The sequence below is a fragment of the Moschus berezovskii genome, chromosome 1 (genome assembly GCF_049115385.1).
Source record: "Moschus berezovskii isolate FMDL1 chromosome 1, NW_MosBer_1.0, whole genome shotgun sequence".
Taxonomy (NCBI): Eukaryota; Metazoa; Chordata; class Mammalia; order Artiodactyla; family Moschidae; genus Moschus; species Moschus berezovskii.
The window spans coordinates 51,355,053-51,376,253 of NC_142460.1; the positions used below are offsets into that span (position 1 = coordinate 51,355,053).

Here is a 21,201-nt window from a genome sequence, read left to right on the forward strand (position 1 = left end):
GAGTTAGTTGGTTACAACTGGTTAAAGAATCTAGGTATCCTATTAACAAATGGTGGCTAACAGTGTATTTCAGTAGCTCAAAGGGAAATAGCTAATTGGTGCTCTCTCTCAAACCTCCAGATCGATAGTACCTTCACATCTACTCCTATAGTGAATATGCATTGTCTCAAGACGCTGAGTTCATGGTAATATGGTTAGTGTCAAACAGAAATTGCAAAAGATATTGTTAAAAATAATAAACAATATCTTTTCAAGACTATTGATGAGAGAGAGAGAACACACTTCTGCTGAAATAAAAGACAAAAGTTATTTTAGCTTCAGTTAGCTGATGGAGAACATGAGGAGGAGGGCTGATCAAGGAGATGAGGTCATCTGACATTTATGTTTGCTGACTGGCATTTGTGGAAGTTAGGCTCCTGCCCTCAACAGAGAAGAGGTGATAGAGATGCTGCCTTTCTTAATGATTACATTTCAAAGAGGTGACTCCAAGGCCTTCAAAAAAAAAAAAAAAAAAAAACATTTCTGAGTTGTTAAAGATCTACATTTAAATGACAGAGAAAGAATTTACAATGGCAATGTTATTAAAGTAAATACTCTAAGAGGAAGGTCAAGGCCCTCCAGTAAGGGAGAAACCTGTCTAAAGTTTGGTAACACTGAAGGGAAGATTTAGGCCATCTTGGTCGTTACATAGCAACAGATTACTAGTACATCAGCTTCCAGATATTATCATGTAACCTCTCATAGAGATGACACAGTGTTGTTCCTTTATCTCTTTCATCCCAGATAAGTCACAAGGCAAAAGAAGAAAAGTTTCCATCACCCAGGTGGAAACTTATTATAACTTATGCCATAAGCTTATAATAAATAAAGTACCCATAGATGCATTTAACTTGATCTTCTTTAAATCTTAGTCACTAATCTTAAAATAATCTATGATGACTAAAACATCCAGCAGTCATTCTTGGGTAAGAATTCATGCCATCTCTTAGCATCGCTACCTTAGAAAAATTATTTTATTAGTCCAATTACTTACAACTTTATTTTCTTCTAGAGGTTAAAGTCTCCAAAGTTTCTTGAAAGAAAATTCATGCTAGAATCTTTATTCAGATTGCAAGTCAATTTCATGATTGCAAAGAGACTTTAGGAATGTTATTTTGGACTAACCCTAGACCAGCTCCTAAAATCCTTTCAGAACATAGCCGAGTATAGCACTGGCACAGCTGATTCAGGGATAATCAAACCATCACATACATTATCAGTAAATATTACTGGGATTTATGCAGTCTAAATTATCCTATATTCCATGAGCCTGTTATAGCATAATATTCTGCCATCAAATACAACCCTATCTCATAAGATTTCATATAAATTTCTTTCACCAACTTTAATAGGGATAATTTTGGTGATATACAGAAACTAACATCAGAAATCTTATCTCTTAGCATTATCTTAATTTAATTTTTGCTTTCCTTAAATGTTTTTGGTGTTCAGTCACAAAGTTGTTTCCAACTCTTTGTGACTCCATGGACTATAGCATGTCAGGCTTCCCCGTCCTTCACCATCTCCTGGAGTTTGCTCAAACTTACGTCTTCTATCTAAATTCACATTCGGTATAATTAGAAGAGCAAACCAAGCTTTGACACTAGTCACATGTCAGGAATATATTTCTCATTATACATAAGATATTATCATGGATTGTGGTCCCAAAGAAGGCAGCTAGTCAGCATTATCCACCTATACTATTCCTTTGAAGTAGTTCTCTCAACTGATTCATAAATCAATCTCAATGGTAATAAAGCCTATATAGCTCAATTTGATGGTTCACTGTTTTGGAATACCCTGAAGCTGAGTCATCAGGATATATAAAATCATTTTGCTCTCCCAGATTATCCAAGTATAATATTTAGGCAGAACTCATTAACCAGTCAATCCTAAAGGAAATCAACCCTGAATATTCACTGGATGAATTGGTGCTAAAGCTGAAGCTCAAATACTCTGGCCACCTAATGTGAAGAGCTGACTCATTGGAAAAGACTGATGCTGGGAAAGATGGAGGGCAAGAGGAGAAGAGGGTGGCAGAGAATAAGATGATTAGATAGCATCACTGACTCAATGGACATGTTTGGAAGATAGTGAAGGACAGGGAAACTTGGTGTGTTGCAGTCCATGTGGTTGCAAAAAGTTGGACACAACTTAGTGACTGAACAACATAAATCAGTAGAAATCTAATTTTCCTTCTGTGAAAATGACAGTCTCCACAGGGGTTTTCTGTCAGCATCAGCCTTTAGACAGTACTAGATTTGAAAAAAATAGTGAATAGGATTATTCTCTAGATTTGAGATATTCTCAAGAAAATGGCATGATTGACTTCATTCCTAGTACTCTGAGCTATTTATGAGCATTCTCCTGTTTGCAGGATCTCCTCTGTTCCTATGTATCATTTTTTCATCTACATCCCTCTCTCCCTGCTCAGGCTTTCTCTTCTTGGCTCAGGAGGAGAGCCAAGGGCAAACAAGGCAGAAAATTGACTGACACTTTTTATCAGATCCACTTGAGATGGATGCCAAATGATTTGACTGGTAAAAACAAAAATAAACAAACAAAAAAACGAGGACTGTCTCTGTTGATAGGTTATGGAATTACAATCACAGTCAATCCCAATTTGGCTACATGGGGTGAAGTGATGATACATTTTACAGTAGATTTAGGAACAGGAGCTGTCAAATATAACAGCATATAAAACACATCATGTGTATTTATGCTATTAACCTGTTTGGATTTATATAGGTCCACTTGAACTTGACTAACTCAGATAGCATGTTAAAAAGCAGAGCCACTACTTTGTCAACAAAGGTCTGTCTAGTCAAGGCTAGGGTTTTTCCAGTGACCATGTATAGATGTGAGAGTTGGACTGTGAAGAAAGCTGAGTGACAAAGAATTGATGCTTTTGAACTGTGGTGTTGGACAAGACTCTTGAGAGTCCCTTGGACTGCAAGGAATTCCAACCATTCCATTCTAAAGGAGATCAGTCCTGGGTGTTCATTGGAAGGACTGATGCCGAGGCTGAAACTCCAATACTTTGGCCAGCTCATGCAGAGTTGACTCACTGGAAAAGACCCTGATGCTGGGAGGGATTGGGAGCAGGAGAAGAAGGGGACAATAGAGGATGAGATGGCTTGATGGAATCACCAACTCGATGAACATGAGTTTGGGTAAACTCTGGGAGTTGGTGATGGACAGGGAGGCCTGGTATGCTGCGATTCATGGGATCACAAAGAGTCGGATGTGTCTGAGCAACTGAACTGAACTGAACTGTACCTGAGCTTGAGACTCTGGGATCAGACAAAATAAAAAAGAAATTTTTGAGGTCAGAAAGATAGAATATTCCATAGTTTCATCATCGTCCATTTCTTATTCTCATGTGCAGTCTTTGAAACCTTTCTAGTCAAGACCTTGGCTTACTTACTTTTATTACTTTTATATGTAGCATAACACAATTATTTAAATAATTAATCTATACTTTAAAATAGTTTCATCACTTATTTTGAGTAACAGGTACTTCAATTACCCATTTTAATTTTAAATGAAATCAGTATTCTGAGGGTATAGGAGGAGTATAGTTTGTCTTTTGTCTTTGTACTGTTTCCTTGCCACTTTTTGTTGTTGTTATTGGTATATTGGCAGCAACAAAGTGTATAATACAATCATAAAAAATATATTCAGGTCATCTGAATTGATGGAAAATTTACTCTCTCAAACTTACTTCTGCTACAAGTAAACCATATATTAGAATAAGTGTCAATCCCATTTAACAAGTTTGCAGAGGCTATCAGTATAGGTCCATGGAGCTACTGGTATAGAATTCAATATAATCCACTTCCTAGATACAGGAGAGCTCTTGACTGGGAAAGAGCTGGAATAAATGGCTTTATTCTTCAAGCCATTTTCAGTTATCTCTCTTCCGTCTAAAATGTGTATAGTTTCTTCTGCTCATAGCAGTTTCATAACATATAATGCTTGTTCTCTTTGTCCATCAGTACATGGTGTGAGCACCTCTATTTTTGAATGTTTCATATACTTAGGGAGAAAGCTGTGGAGGTCTGACAAAGGCATTTGCCTTAGCATTCTAATCCCCTTCAGAGTTGGCAACCAATTTTTGTTTGTAATTGTTTGTCTGCCACATAGACAATCACACAAACACAGTTATCTACATGAACCATTTTCATTTTTTCTGTAGATTCCAATAGATATTTCCATAACTAAGAATCCCATAGGATGGTGCTTTCATTGTCTAGGCATCTAGGATTCTGTTTGCCTCTCCATATTGCAAGGCCACAAGCTACTGCCCAAAAGCCTGTAAATATTCAAAAAGTGCCCTAAGCAACCCAAGCCTAATTTCTCTTCTACTATGAAACAAACAGCTCTCAGCGCCGACCTTCTGTCACTAAGATTTTACCATCTGCAGGGTATATTGCAGATGATTTTCAACCAACAATGAAATCCTCAATTGGGAACCTGGAAGTCTATTTTGCCTCAGTTGGGGAGAATCGTATTGTTTATCTTAAGTAGCAATAAGAGCAGAAAAGTCCTTGAAGTGTTCTATATTCAGTTCTATGGGCGTGAATTAATCTCTTCATGAGCAAGGTAGATTCCTTTGAACTTTCCCTGGTTAGAATTCTCAGAAATATATGACTTCCATCTTATGAGTAATCTTTGGTGAGCTTCTTCTATATTTGAATATATGTCTCATATCACCCTAGCCATGATCCTCGTTTCTTGCTCCTGAATTATCTGATGCCCTTTTATGGTTAAGGCAGTTTATGCAAACATCTCATAGTAAGGTAGTAAGTGTCTATTTAACGGGCTGTGAAAAGCGGCTGCACACAGTGCCTCTGAGTAGAAAACTTCTGGGAATTTCACAGACTGGACTAACACTTGAATTTTAGTTGGATTTATCAGTTAGTCTCTATTTATATATGAATGACTATAGTCCTTAACTCTTCCTGTGCTTCTTTCTCAGAAGATGCAACTCATTATATCATCAATGTTGTGCATTAAAATATTTTAAATGGTTACCAAATCCAAATCCTGTCTTACTAAACTACAGCAATTCAAATATCCCTGTAGCAAAAACAATAATCATATATTAAATTCTAATCTAGAAGAATGTCACAAAGAGTTGCAAGATGAAACACATTATTTGTACTATGCAATCTCTAGGACACATTTATACTACAAAAAAAATTTTTTTTTAAATCTTAATTTCAAATTTAACTGGGCTTCTATCTTTTATCTGCTCAATCTGGCAATCTTACTTTTGTGCCTGGATGGACTCCAAATTTGTATGGAGATAAATGCATTAGGCTTGTGACCTGCTGTCCCCCTTGGCTTGTTGTACTTCTTATGGAGCCTACTGTATATCAAGCACAGCTGAATCAATCTAAGGATTCAACTTGTTTAATTCTGTTCATGTATTGTCAATCTTCTGGAGGCATCTGTTTTGCATACTGACCATATAAGATTGATAAAAGGGCATTACAGGGAATTAGACATCTCCCTTCAATCATTCCCTTAATCATAATAGTGATTTCTCATCAACCTACTGAAATACTGTGTTGCTTAATATTTGATACAGAGGAGAAATGGGACAAAAACAATACTTAGTTTGACCAGTTAATGGTTGAAGAACTGAGCTGGTCTATGGAAAGGATAGGGGAAATGTGCCTCATTCACATACAATATCCAAACAAATTATTGACTGGTAAAGTCTACGACTACAGACTAAACTTTCCAGTACAAATTTACAATTTGTTTTTCAAGTTTCAATTTAATTTCTTCTACCACACATCTTTGTATACTACCAATGTAGCCTTCAGATCTATCAGAGTGCTGTTTGTATCTTTGTATCTGGTAAAGGGATTATATTGAAATCCTGTATCTAGAAAATCTAAAATGTGTTTCAGACTATCCTCTGAACATGTCACTCAATTCTTTGCCTTAAGATGCCCATTCAGGGGCTAGACAAGAAAACCTAGGCTTTTTATTTTCACTTCACTTTATAGTATAAATTTTCATCCCCTCTCTCCTACTCCCTGTTCATTTAACTTGTTTCATTCTAAAGCATGATCCTCTTTACTGCATTTAAATTTATTTAAGCTAGGAATAAAGAGAGAATATTAGATGTGGCAACAATGCAAGAGATGCGTGGAGCAGTTCTCTCACCTCTACATCCCACCCTATGTTGATAACGAGCAACTGACTCCTTAATGGGAATCCTGTCAAGTTTCTGTTTTTTTATCACATTTTTAAAAAGAACTGATCACCTAAACAAGTTCACCCAGTTCTGTCAGGTATCTCAACATTTTCTTCTTTTATCTTTTCTGCTTCTTGCCTTTATATAGCTCCTTTTGAATTGCTGGCATATTCTTCCTTTAGAGGGTACAACAGTGAGTTACTGCCTCTTATATATTCACTAGACTTGAAATGCAAGATTACAGAAGGCACAGACAATTGGCGGATCATTTGTCATACTATAATATATGTCATAGTCCCCTTAATTAAATGTGTCATCATAAAGCCAGTTTAGAGTTGGCCGCATTTATAACATTTATATTACCTTAAAAGGAATGTAGCCAGTTACCCCTATCAGAGTAGATCTGCCAAAATACCTAATTCACTAGCTGCAGCAAATTAATAAATGACCACTACCCAGAAATGTCTGCTCATACAAGTTTACTTATTTATCAACCTAAGGAACTTCTTCCATTTAACATTCTTTTCTGGAAATAGAGATCCTTTACCCTCCCCCATAGCTACTTCTAAGCATTTATGAATCTAATCAATGATTTACCAGGTCTCTGCTATAAAACCCCTAATTCTTTAACAGAATAGCTTGGGACCTCAAGGACACCTGACCATAGCCTTTAATTCTTTTATATCATCCCATTTAGTCAGTGGTCTTCACTGAGTTAATTTAGTCATAAATGTACCAGCTACCCAGGTGGCTGTGGAAGTATAAGAAGCCTTTTCCACTGACAGAGATTTCTAGTATGATTTATTTTTATCCTCTATTAAGAAAGCATCGTTCAGACATCTATTTTTAGCTTAGCCACTAACAACAGGTAGAAAATTGAAATTTTTGTTAATTTCCCTTTCTGCCCAGCAGCACATTCTATGTCCACCCATTTAGCTAGCTCTTTGAATTTAAGCCTAATTTTTCTAAATTCCATTGGTTAGACCGTCCCACAAAGCCTGCCTCAAGTCCTTCACACTTCACATCAAAGATAAGTAGACACTATAATGGCATCAAATCCTCATGTGCTTTCCATGTCATCCCAATTCTTGACCAATGGTGACGCAGACGTTTAGAAGCTGTACCACTGTGTTAAGGAAGAGGTAGCTTGCCACATTTAATTCAAAAGAATCAAAGGTCTTCTCCAGTATCAAGCTTAGTAAGAACTGAAAGGATCAGACTTAATCATCAGACACTGGCATGTTATGTAGACTGTTTTAGCCTCAAAAACAGCTGCCCTCATCCTTTTTTTTTTCTTTTTTTGCTGTATTCGGATGTACTCTGGCATTTCAGGCCTTTCAGACCCTGATTGGGTCTGAAAATTAAAGTGACCAGTTTCTTGCACTGGTCACTTCATCATGTCTTCATATATGTGTGTACCTATATCCAACATATTATGTATGTATATATGCATATATATTAATAAGGCATCCACTCATTTACTTATTTATTCCATCAAAAAGTGTTTATTGAGCATCTTTTATGCTATTGATGAGTTTTAGGACATGTTACCCTAAAATATGACACCTTGGTATATTAAATATCATAAGCTAAAGGAATTAGAAAAGTAAAAAAAAAAAAAAAAGCAGCAGCAGTAAGGTCACTCTGACCTCCTGTCTTCCCCCTTCCCTGAGACAGATCATAAAACTTCCATGTAAAAGGTACCCTCCCTGTACCAAGAGAAGGGAAGTCATAGGGAATTGAAGGCCAAGAAATCTGTACAACCAAAATTTCTTAAAGCAACTTTTGTCTTTCTAGTTACTTCATCGTTTGCTAGCCCTAGCTGATATCTTTTTGCATTGCCAATTTTTCCCAAATTGTATTGTTTCCTTGTCTACAAAGATATAAACGTTTCCAAAACTGGTCACTTCATCAGATCTTCATCCTTTTATGAAGGTTCTTATTTGCGTATAACAACTTAATAAAATTTGTATGCTTTTCTCCAATTAATCTTTGCCAACTTAATTTTCAGAACCGGTCTGTAGCCTCAGAAGATGAAGGAAAACTTTTTCATATCCTGTCCTATTATGTATCAAATTGTTCTAGGCACTGGCATATAGGTTATTTTAGTTAAATATGAGCATATACCTGTAATATATCTGAAGGTACAATTTAATTTATATATTTTCTATATTTTTATGACTAAATATACATTAAGACCTATAGTAGCATCAACTCTTTAGCAAATTTACAGATGAATATTTCATTGATTAATTTTAAAAAGTAAGTTTTAAGATCCAGTTTCTCTATGTGAGGGTAATGTATAAAATGTAGAAAAGATGTATTAAATATTTTCATTCAACCAACAGTTATTAACAGCTTACTGATTTGGCATCTTCCTACATGCCTAATTCAGGCATCTTATTAGATTCTGGGAGTATAAAAATCAATACATTATGGTCTTTAGTCTAAAATATATAACTTTCCCAGAAAGTCAGCCTGGGAAACTACTTTATACAATCTAAACGACTAACAGCTGTGTATTAACTATCCATTAATTAATCATGTCCTTTATTCATTTAATTACACATATTGTTGGGACACTGTTATTTGGGCAAAGCAAGTAAAAAAAGGCTTTTGACAAGAGAATGGAGACAACTAGGGAGAGGTTTAAAGAAGCCTGGAAAGTTAGGTTAAGATAAGCTTATGTATGACATTATTTCTCATGATTTTCCTTTTTTCCTAAGAACGAAAAATCATTAGTTGTAAGGAGGAGGTTATTATCATATATGGTGTTGTTCAGTCACTGAGTCCTGCGTGACTCTTTGCGACTTCATAGACTGCAGCATGCCAGGCTCCCTAGCTTCCATTGTCTCTCAGAGTTTGCTCAAATTCACGTCCATTGAGTTAGTGTTGCTATCCAACCATCTCATCCTCTGCCACCCCCTTCTCCTTTTGCCTTCAGTCTTTCCCAGTTTAGGGTCTCTTCTAATGAGTCATGGTTCTAATAGCAAGACAGTGTAGAAAAACAATTAGAGACACAAAACTGGATGCAGCTAGATCTGTGATGATTGTAATGGACAAAATTGTTCAAAACCATGCTGATTTAATCTAAAATTCTTTCCCATAAGTCTCAAGTGAGCCTTTGATGCTTTCTGGCATGTGCATTACACTTCTCTAGTTACCTCCTCTTCCACTTTTCTAGATGAATCTTTCAGAGTTCTCATTTCTTCTATGCTAACTTATCTCTTAGCTGGTGATCTTGCTTCTTATTCCATTTTCTAGCAGAAGAGAACTTGCTCAAACTTCCATTACCATATGACTTGCTCTCCAGCACCTATAGCCATATCAGCCACTTTCTCTCTTTATATTAAAGATGAATAGTTTGTGCTATAGGCAAAAGACAACTACTCCACTTGTGCACCAGATTCCATCTGGGGAGCCAATATTGCCTTTCCAAGGACTTTGGTTCACCAGGCATCTTCTCAACTTTTCAACTCTACTGCATCCTGTCAGCTTTCATCCTGTAAGCAAAATTTTATTTCTCTTTCAACAGCCTTCTAGAGGTTTCATTGTTTCGAAAAATATAGTATTAAAATAATTCCTTGGAAGTTACTGACACTTGCTTTTTCTAATGTCTCTCCTCCTATTCATTCTCTCCTGTAATAGTAAATAAATTATGAGTTCTTTAACAGTTCATTATAGAAATTATCAAAATATAAAAAATCAGAGTTATAAAAATCATGGGTACACTTAACATAATCACCCAGTTTCACTGATTATTAATTCATAGACAGTGTTATTTTATCTGTAACCCACTCTCTTTCCTCATTTTGAATCAATCTAAGCAAACTGCAGATATAATTCTTTATACATAATATTATAGGATATGTCTTCAAAAGACAAACATCTTTTAAAAATCCAAAGTATTTCAAAGCAAAATTACTTCTTTAATAATGTTAAAAGGTCAATCAATATTCAATATTTCTCAAATTTCTCACAAATATGTTTATTTCCAGTCTGTTTGACTGAGTCAATATCCAAGAAATTAATCACTTTTTGTAACTGACCATAAACTTATTATGTTCACTTTGGCATATAGATTCTGTCATCATCATATTTTTTTTTCATTTATTTATTTTCAAAATCATTTTCCCTACAGTCTGGTTTTAATATGTAGCAACCCTATGATGCTGCTTTACACTTTATAGGTTCAGGTTTCATTTTTTGCAGGACTAGTTTACAGATGGTAAACTAGTAAACTAGCATCTATTATGAAGTCTATAATCTGTAACTAGATTTTTTTTTTTGGTAATAGCAAAGTGATGATCACTGCTTAGCTATTTAATTCATTAGTCATCTATTCTGTCTTTAATTTCACACCAATTATGTTTTTGACCCCATAACTACATATATACCATTCTTATTAAAGTCACAAGTTCCCTCCACTATTAAACACATTGCTAAATTTTCTTTCCACAGCTTGTTTTAACACACTGGCAACATCTAGAGTTTATGCACCTTCATCCTTAATACACTTTTATCACTGGACACCTCCTACCATACTGGTCACTCATTCTATTTTCTCCTCTGGCTTCCCTTTTTTTCCCAAATGTTATTGCTGGTGTTTCTCAGTCCTTAGATATCTTCTTTTTTTTTTTTTTTTAAATTAGTAATGAGTTTATGGTTTAGATCTCACGCAGTCTCCTGGCTTTAAATTTCATGTAGTATACACTAACAACTCTAAAATTTGGATATCTAGCATGGACCTTTTCTCTGAATTTCATTTTTAGCCACTTCATTTGGATGACAAACATCTCTCACTTAACATATTCATGAAAAGTAATGGAATCCAGAATATATGAAGGATTCCTAAATCTCAAATAAGACAAGTGACTGTACAAAACAATTCATGCAGATAATTTTTAAAAGATATATAAATGGGCAATAAACACAGGAAAAAATGCCCAAATAACAATTAAAATCACTAGATTGCACTACTTGCTCACTGGAAAATAGATAAATAATAGCAAGTTTGGGACTTCCCAGGTGGCACTAGTGGTAAGGAACCTATCTGTTAAACAGGAATCATAAAAGACATGCATTCTATCCCTGGGTCAAGGAGATTCCCGGGAGGAGGGCATGGCAATCCACTCCAGTGTTCTTGCCTGGAGAATCCCATGGACAGAGAAACCTGGCAGACCACAGTCCACAGGGTTGCAAAGAGTCAGACACGACTGAAGTGACTTAACATAACACGCAGCAAATTTTAGCAAAAACATTTGAGTAACTAAAATTCTCGCCCACTGCTGACAGGAATGCAAAATGGCACAAGCACTTTGGAAAACAATTTCTTTAAAAAGTAAAGCCTATTACTCAGCCATTAAAAAGAATGCATTTGAATCAGTTCTAATGAGGTGGATGAAACTGAAGCCTATTATACAGAGTGAAGTAAGCCAGAAAGAAAAACACCAATACAGTATACTAATGCAAATATATGGAATTTAGAAAGATGCAAATGATAACCCTGTATACGAGACAGCAAAAGAGACACAGATGTATAGAACAGTCTTTGGGACTCTGTGGGAGAGGGTGAGGGTGGGATGATTTGGGAGAATGGCATTAAAACATGTATGTTGTCATATGTGAAACGAATCACCAGTTCAGGGTCGATGCATGTTACAGGATGCTTGGGGCTGGTGTGCGGGGATGACCCAGAGGGAGGATAAAGGGAGGAGGGAGGTGGGAGGGTGGTTCAGGATGGGGAACTCATGTACACCCGGGGCGGATTCATGTCAATGTATGGCAAAACCAACCAATATAATATTGTAAAATAATTAACCTCCAATAAAAAAAAATTAATTAAAAAAAAGAGAAACTTTTCTTCCCCAGACACATCTAGTCTTAAAGGGGATGACAGAGGATGAGATGGTTGGGTAGCATCACTGACTCAATGGATGTGAGTTTGAACAAACTCCAGGAGATGGTGAAGGACAGGGAAATCTGGTGTGCTTCAGTCCAGGGAGTGGCAGAGTTGGATTAAGACTTCACAACTGAACAACAAATAAAAAGTAAACTGGCAAAACCTCATGACCACAAACCAAAAGGACCCAAGTGTGGCAAAGAAGACTTCTCACAAAGGCAAACTGGATGACATAAAAATAATTTGTGTCCACATTATATTATGAATGAAAATGCTTATGATAAGGCTGAATAGTCAGAGGGATATAAATAATTCTTTCCAGTTTGTTTTAGTGATAACCATTATATAATTGTGAATTACATGAATTTCCTTTATTTGGAACTAAACAGCCAAAATAAAATTCATTTTCCTTTGCAAAAAAAAAAAGTAAAGCCTATAACTAATATATGATCCAACCACTCCTTTTCCATATATTTATGGGAAAGAGATGAAAATATATGCTTATAATAATATTTATATTTGAATATTCAGAGCAGTTTTATTGATAACTCTAAATTAGAAATAACCCAAATTTCTATCACTCAGTGAATGAATAAGCAAATTATAGTATACTTAAATAAGGTATCACTCAGGAAAAAATAAATAAACTACTGATATACGGAGAAAAAAAATCTCAAAATGGCACATGTTTACACTTATTGACATGAAATTAAAAAAAAATTTATAACAGAAAATGAATTAGTGATCAATAAACATGGTCAAGCACATATAACCGTGTGTGTGCATTGGCATTCAAAATCTGAATACCCTACTTACATATTCACTGGTTTCTGGCCCAAGAAATCTTTTTCTTTCATCCAGGTTATTGTTTGAGCTTCCAAAGTCCTCTGCCTCCTTCAACTTTGCCCCTGAAGTTTATTCTAACCCATCACCAATGATCCTTTCCGAATGCAAATCAGAACATATCGCTTTTTAACTCAGAATCTTTAAATGGCACTCCATTTTACTTAAGAGTACAAACCCGTTAACCACCTTTCAGTTCAGTTCAGTTCATTTCAGTCGCTCAGTTGTATCCGAGTCTTTGTGACCCCATGGACGGCAGCACGACAAGCCTCCCTGTCCATCACCAACTCACAAAGTCCACCCAAACTCATGTGCATTGAGTCAGTGATGACATCCAACCATCTCAGCCTCTGTCATCCCCTTTTCCTCCTGCCTTCAATCTTTCCCAGCATCAGGGTCTTTTCAGATGAGTCAACTCTTCGCATCAGGTGGTTAAAGTATTGGAGTTTCAGCTTCATCATCAGCCCTTCCAATGAACACCCAGGACTCATCTCCTTTAGGATGGACTGGTTGAATCTCCTCACAGTCCAAGGGACTCTCAAGAGACTTCTCCAACACCACAGTTCAAAAGTATCAATTTTTTGACATTCAGCTTTCTTAATAGTCCAACTCTCACATCCATACATGACTACTAGAAAAACCATAGCCTTGACTAGATGGGTCTGTTGGCAAAGTAATGTCTCTGCTTTTTAATATGCTGTCTAAGTCGATCCTGGGTGTTCATTGGAAGAACTGATGCTAAAGTTGAAACTCCAATACTTTGGCCACCTCATGCGATGAGTTGACTCACTGGAAAAGACTCTATGCTGGGAAGGATTGGGGATGGGAGGGGAAGGGGACGAGAGAGAATGAGATGGCTGGATGGCATCACCGACTCGATGGACGTGTGTTTGAATGAACTCCGGGAGTTGGTGATGGACAGGGAGGCCTGGGGTGCTGTGATTCATGGGATTACAAAGAGTTGGACACGACTGAGCGACTGAACTGAACTGAACTCGATCATAACTTTCCTTCCAAGGAGTAAATGTCTTTCAATTTCATGGCAGCAGTCATCATCTGCAGTGATTGGGAGCTCCCAAAAATAAAGCCAGCCACTGTTTCCCCATCTATTTGCCATGAAGTGATGGGACCAGATGCCATGATCTTAGTTTTCTGAATGTTGAGCTTTAAGCCAACTTTTCCACTCTCTTTCCCTTTCATCAAGAGGCTCTTTAGTTCTTCTTCACTTCCTGCCATAAGTGTGGTGTCATCTGCATATCTGAGGTTAGTAATATTTCTCCTGGCATTCTTGATTCCAGCTTATGCTTCCTCCAAGCCAGCATTTCTCATGGTGTACTCTGCATATAAGTTAAATAAGCAGGGTGACAATATATAGTACTGACATACTCCTTTTCCTATTTGAAACCAGTCTGTTGTTCCATGTCCAGTTCTAACTGTTGCTTCCTGACCTGCATATAGGTTTCTCAAGAGGCAGGTCAGGTGGTGTGAAAGAGATTCCCATTTCTTTCAGAATTTTCCACAGTTTATTGTGATCCACACAGTCAAAGGCTTTGGCATAGTCAATAAAGCAAAAATAGATGTTTTTCTGGAACTCTCTTGCTTTCTCCATGATCCATCGGATGTTGGCAATTTGATCTCTGGTTCCTCTGCCTTCTCTAAAACCAGCCTGAACATGTAGAAGTCCACGGTTCACATATTTGCTTATCCTGGCTTAGAGAATTTTGAGCATTACTTAGCTAGCATGTGAGATGAGTGCAATTGTGCGGTAATTTGAGCATTACTTTGACATTGCCTTTCTTTGGGATTGAAATGAAGACTGACATTTCCGTGTCCTGTGGCCACTGCTGAGCTTTCCAAATTTGCTGGCATGCTGAGTGTAGCACTTTCACAGCATCATCTTTCAGTATTTGAAATAGCTCAACTGGAATTCCATCACCTCCACTAGCTTTGTTCATAGTGATGCTTCCTAAGGCTTACTTGACCTCACATTCCAAGATGTCTGGCTCTAGATGAATGATCACAGCATCATTATTGTCTGGTTCATGAAGATCTCTTTAATACAGTTTTTCTGTGTATTCTTGCCAACTTTTCTTAGTATCTTCTGCTTCTGTTAGCTCCATACCATTTCTGTCCTTTATTGAGCCCATCTTTGCATGAAATGATCCCTTGGTATCTCTAATTTTCTTGACGAGATCTCTAGTCTTTCCCATTCTATTATTTCCCTCTATTTCTTTGCACTGATCACTGAGGAAAGCTTTCTTATCTCTCCTAGCTATTCTTTGGAACTCTGCATTCAAATTGGTATATCTTTCCTTTTCTCTTTTGCCTTTCAGTTCTCTTCTTTTCATAGTTATTTGTAACCACCCTTATTTGTTCTTATTTCCTAATATTAACGTATTTTCTTTTTCTCAATTAGCTCCCAACACATTGGCTTCTTCAGTCTTTATTCAAAATACCATGCATGTTATGATTTACCTATGTTTCTCTCTCACCCTTGAGTACTTCCCTGAGATATGGCTACTCATGGAGCCTCATTCAATGCTTTGTTCTAATTACTCAGTTTCAGAGATGCTCACCAAACAACCTCATCTGAAATGCCAAACCAAGAGCCCACAATCACCACCTTACATTGCATGTACTCTTTCTTATTTCCTCCATAGAACACATCATCTTCTAATTTGTTTATAATTAGTGTATTATGTTTGCTTTGTATAAGCCTCTTTTTAATACAAGCTTCTTGAGGACACATATTCTATATATTGCTATAAGTTCATAACCTACAATAGTACCTAAAAGATAAAACCCAGTCATAGAACATCTTTAAATGTATTAAAGAAATCAAGCTGGTGCAGATTATACACCAAGCAATAATTTCATATCAATAAAATATTTACAGTAAGATACAAAAGGAGATCAATCCTGGATGTTCATTGGAGGGACTGATGCTAAAGCTGAAACTCCAATACTTTGGCCACCTCATGAGACGAGCTGACTCACTGGAAAAGACTCTGATGCTGGGAAAGGTTGGGGGCGGGAGGAGAAGGGGACGACAGAGAATGAGATGGCTGGATGGCATCACCGACTCTGTGGACATGAGTTTGAGTGTACTCCGGGAGTTGGTGATGGACAGGGAGGCCTGGCGTGCTGTGATTCATGGGGTCGCGGAGAGTTGGACACGACTGAGCGACTGAACTGAACTGAACTGAACTGAAGATACAAATATTATAGAATCATATTCACTTTTGAAATAAAGATTATGGGTATACATGTGTAGCTTATAATGATGAATTTATAATATCTATAAAATTATATGTTCTCTTTTACAACAGAATAAGTAATTCAAAATGTAAAAATACAAAAGCCAAATATCATCCAAAACCCCAAAGCTCTGTTTTTTCTACAGTAGCATTGATAGAGAAATTTTGCATAATCTTTCCGCTTCAGGGTGACTTACTTCTTAAAACAGATTGAAGAATTCTTCCTTAGTTTTAGAATCTAAATAATTGAAACAAGTTACATTTTGATGATAATTGTTTTAATGTTTCTAATATATCTGTGCCCTTTCTTCCTCTAATTACTTCATTTACTATTGTAACTCTCAACAATTTTCTACTCCAGTTCTTTAGTTTTTCTACTTCAACAATAACAATTATTCTTGGGTTAGATAACCTTTTCATCAGAACTACTGTCCCTCCTTTAAATGTTTTATTTCACCCTTTTTTCTTGGCATTCAGTATGATTAGTTCAATATTTCCTCCATGCCACAGCTCCATTTTTCAGCTATTTATATGTCTCAATGTTCCTTATTTCTTTATTACATTACATTGCTTATTTTTTCTGAATTGCTTTCCTCAACTATAAAAATCATACTTTCATCTACTTGATTTCTTATATGGGTTTTGAACTCTATCATCTCTGTATTTTCTTTTAGTTTGTACATATTTTTATCTGTGCTGCTATACCACTATATATACTGATTACCTGTAATTATGTTTACTTACAGAGTTCTTCATCATGATGCTGGATCCTTTTTTTTCCATTGCTCTACAGAAGAACATCCATAATTCTTAATAGTGTTTATTATGTTATTCATGCTTAAGTTTTTTTGATGACTCTGTCCAGAACTTTCCCCTTTACTCTGACTCAGTGTGGTTGAAAATTCTTAATTCACATCATTTGATTAAGACAAATTTGTTTTGCAACACTAAGTTTGAGATTGAAGGCTAAATTGTGTTTTAAATCTGTTTTTTCTGGGATTGAGAGATTGAGGAGAAATGAAACAGTGTCTCTCTGGGTATAGGTTCCTCCAGTATGTGCTCTCCTGAGTCTTAGGGTCTTCTAGAATCCATTCCAAATAGCCAAAGACATATTTAATTTTTGAAGATGTTAATTGTTTTGCCAACATTTACTTATGATTTTATTCTCTCTAATATGAAATTTGTATTTGAGGATACTCAATATTTTGCCAGCTCAACCTCTTTGCATTAGGAAAGTGTACTATTACAAGGAATATCACCCACCTCATGTTGAAACACAGAGTTGATTTTTTCAAAGTGTATAATGTGTAATCTAGGTTTATGTCCACTGTCTTTTTATTGTTGCCAGTAAATTTCAGACTTTTTCTCTATTTGTTGTCTTCTGTTAAATTATGAAGGTATTTTTCTCCAATTGCTGAAAGTTATCACTGGAAAAGAGTCTGATGCTGGGCGGGATTGGGGGCGGGAGGAGACGGGGACGACAGAGAATGAGATGGCTGGATGGCATCACCGACTCGATGGACATGAGTTTGAGTGAACTCCGGGAGTTGATGATGGACAGGGAGGCCTGGCGTGCTGTGATTCATGGGATCACAAAGAGTCGGACACGACTGAGACTGAACTGAACTGACTGATCACTCTATAAATACTTCATTTACTTTTAGTTTCCTAAACTATATCATCTAGGTGCTAGCAATGCTTATCTTTCAGCCTTATTTTGGATAGTGCCTAAAGAAGGGAACATGTAATGCTTGGTATATAATCTTGTACAAAGTTGGTGATCCAGTCAAGTTAAACTACTGTTATTACTCATCTAAAAACAAAGATATTGAGATGACATACATGCAAATAAGATTAGATAAAGAGGTATTTCCAAATGTGTTTTTTTTTTTTTTTAATAAGGTTCACTTTGGGTATTTTCTTATAACAAGAAATTGTTTATTTTTAGGCCATATATAAAATTATATATATTTTAGGATGGGTGTGAAGGAAAACCTTGATTTCTAAATTAAAAGTACTATTTTTAAATTCTGGAAATTGTATTCTAATGAAGCAGATGGAAAACCTGTAGGTAAACTTCAACTGCCATTAATTATGTATATCTGTTGGGTTTCAACAGCTGGTATCATTATAAATGTTATTATCCTTATTAGGCATGTATGTAGGACTTTATTTGCAAGATGCTTTACAGTTTTTAATTAGTGCATAACAGTCTTAGGAAGTGAATGATGGTGGTTATATTAAACTCCAACTAGTTGAAACCAAAATTTCAACAGTTTTCTTGAACTAATTCTGCTGGCATTTTAGGTATAGAAGGAATTAAGATTCCTAAGTAAGTGCTTATAATCATACTTTGTTATCCTTGAAATGCAGTTTTTATATAAGCATTACAATGCTATTTTTATGGCTCAGTGGTAAAGAATCCACCTACAATGCTGGACACACGGGAGATGTGGGTTCTGTCCTGGGGTTGGGAAGATTCACTGGATGATGAAATGGCAACCCACTCCAGTGTTCTCACCTCGAAAAATCCCATGGAGAGAGAAGCCCTATGGGCTTCAGTCCATGGGGTCAAAAAGAGTCGGACATGCCTGAGAATGCACATGTGCATGTGCACGCGCGTGCGCACACACACACACACTTATTTTTAATTTCATTTTTTGTGTTTCTGGCATGAGACAGTTCCCTTCTTTTAGTGGTTTGGAATAAAATCTTTTTTGGGTGAAAGGCTGCTTCCTTTATTTTTTTACCTTATGGAAAAAAATTCATGTAGGATTACTAAGGTATATAATATACATAATTTATTATACTAATTTTATTTTTACAATGGGACAAAGGCAAAATACATAGTGATATATATCATTAAATATTATGGTACAACTTCCAAAATATCTGTTTTAGTTAAAGTATCAAAATTCCATCCACAAATTTGATTACAACTATATGTATTAGTAAGAATCTAAAATTCAAGCTTTCCAATGTGTTTATCACAAAAGCTCAGAACTCCTGATGCCTAGATTAATGGAAGTCAGTTTACTGATTAACTTACTGATTAATACCCAGTCATAACTGACTGGACACTAATCTAGACATCAGAATTTCTGGTCTCAAAAATCTAAAGCTAACAGTGTGGAATGGATTGTAGAGATGACTTTTCTCTCTTTAAAATAGGGAAGAGCCAAGTATATATAATTCTCTTTGTATATTTTTATACATATTTAAACACTTAAAATATTTTAAAACTATATTGATGACTACATAACAATTAGATTGTATATGAATAATAGAATGACTTTTATCAGATTAAAGTTAACTACATAATTTATGTCAACTTGACACTATAATTTGATACAATACATTAATTAACTACTTAAAATCAGTATATTTAGACTTTTCATTAAGATGTTAATTAGCTAGTTGTTCAGTTGCTAAGTCATGTCCGACTAATTAGCTAGTTAGTTGTAATTAAATCTATTCTCTATTTTTCTACATTATTCACTCCTTCTCCCTTATTTACCTTTTATGACCACAATCTGTATAAAATGCACATTCCACACAAGGACAAATATAAGTTAAAGGTAATAGTGAAGGAAATGTTTACAAAGTTATTTTTGCATGGTTCTCATTAAAACAAAATAAGAAACATATCATTTATATATTTATTGAAAGGGTCTTTGGGGTGAACTCTAAATTATGATGTGAAATTATTAACTTCAGATAATTCAACTGAAATAAATACTATATTATTATACATAATGCATGCTTTAATTGTATCAGGAAAAACCTCATCCTGGGTATTCATTAAATAGCCATTTATACATTGGTACTATCTAAAATGATATAAGACAGGTTTCAGGAGTGGCACTTGTTCCTCAAATATTATGTCTTTAAGGAATGTGGGGGAATGTGTGCTTCTTATTCACCAAGGAGGACCTCACTGAGATCAGGGACATGCTGCTGACCAACAAGGTGCTAGCTGCCGCCCATGCTGGTGCCAGAGCGCCGTGCGAAGTCACTGTGCTGGCCCAGAACACTGGTCTGGGGCCCGAGAAGACCTCCTTCTTCCTGGCTTTAGGCATCACCACTAAGATCTCCAGGGGAAAGATTGAAATCCTGAGCGATGTGCAGCTGATTAAGACCAGAGACAAGGTGGGCACCAGCGAAGCCACGCTGCTGAACATACTGAACATCTCCCCCTTCTCCTTCGGGCTGATTATCCAGCAGGTGTTTGACAATGGCAGCATCTACAACCCTGAAGTGCTTGACATCACAGAGGAAACTCTGCATTCACGCTTCCTGGAGGGTGTCCGCAATCTTGCCAGCGTATGCCTGCAGAGTGGTCACCCGACTGTTGCATCTGTACCCCATTCTATCATCAATGGGTACAAGCGGATCCTGACTTTGTCTGTGGAGACTGATTACACCTTTGCACTTGCTGAAAAGGTCAAGGCTTTCCTGGCTGATCCATCTACATTTGTGGCTGCTGTCCCCGTGGTTGCTGCCACCATTGCTGCCCCTGCGGCCACCACAAATATTATGTCTTTAAGGAACAAGTGCCACTCCTGAAATCTGTCTTATATTATTTTAGATAGTACCAATGTATAAACGGCTATTTAATAAATACCCAGGATGAGGCTTTTCCTGATACAATTAAAGCATGCATTATGTGTAATTAAAAGACGCTTACTACTTGGAAGGAAAGTTATGACCAACCTAGATAGCATATTAAAAAGCAGAGACTTTACTTTGCCAACCAAGGTCCGTCTAGTCTAGGCTATGATTTTTTCCCGTGGTCATGTATGGATGTGAGAGTTGGACTGTGAAGAAAGCTGAGCACCCAATAATTGATGCTTTTGAACTGTGGTGCTGGAGAAGACTCTTGAGAGTCCCTTGGACTGCAAGGAGATCCAGCCAGTCCATTCTGGAGGAGATCAATCCTAGGTGTT

General features: G+C 36.4%; 1 pseudogene; it reads left to right on the plus strand.

Annotated features, from left to right (window-relative positions):
- Positions 1-20,149: 20,149 nt before the first annotated feature.
- On the plus strand, positions 20,150-20,821 carry LOC129551271 (putative ribosomal protein uL10-like pseudogene; annotated as a pseudogene).
- The last annotated feature ends 380 nt before the right edge of the window (positions 20,822-21,201 follow it).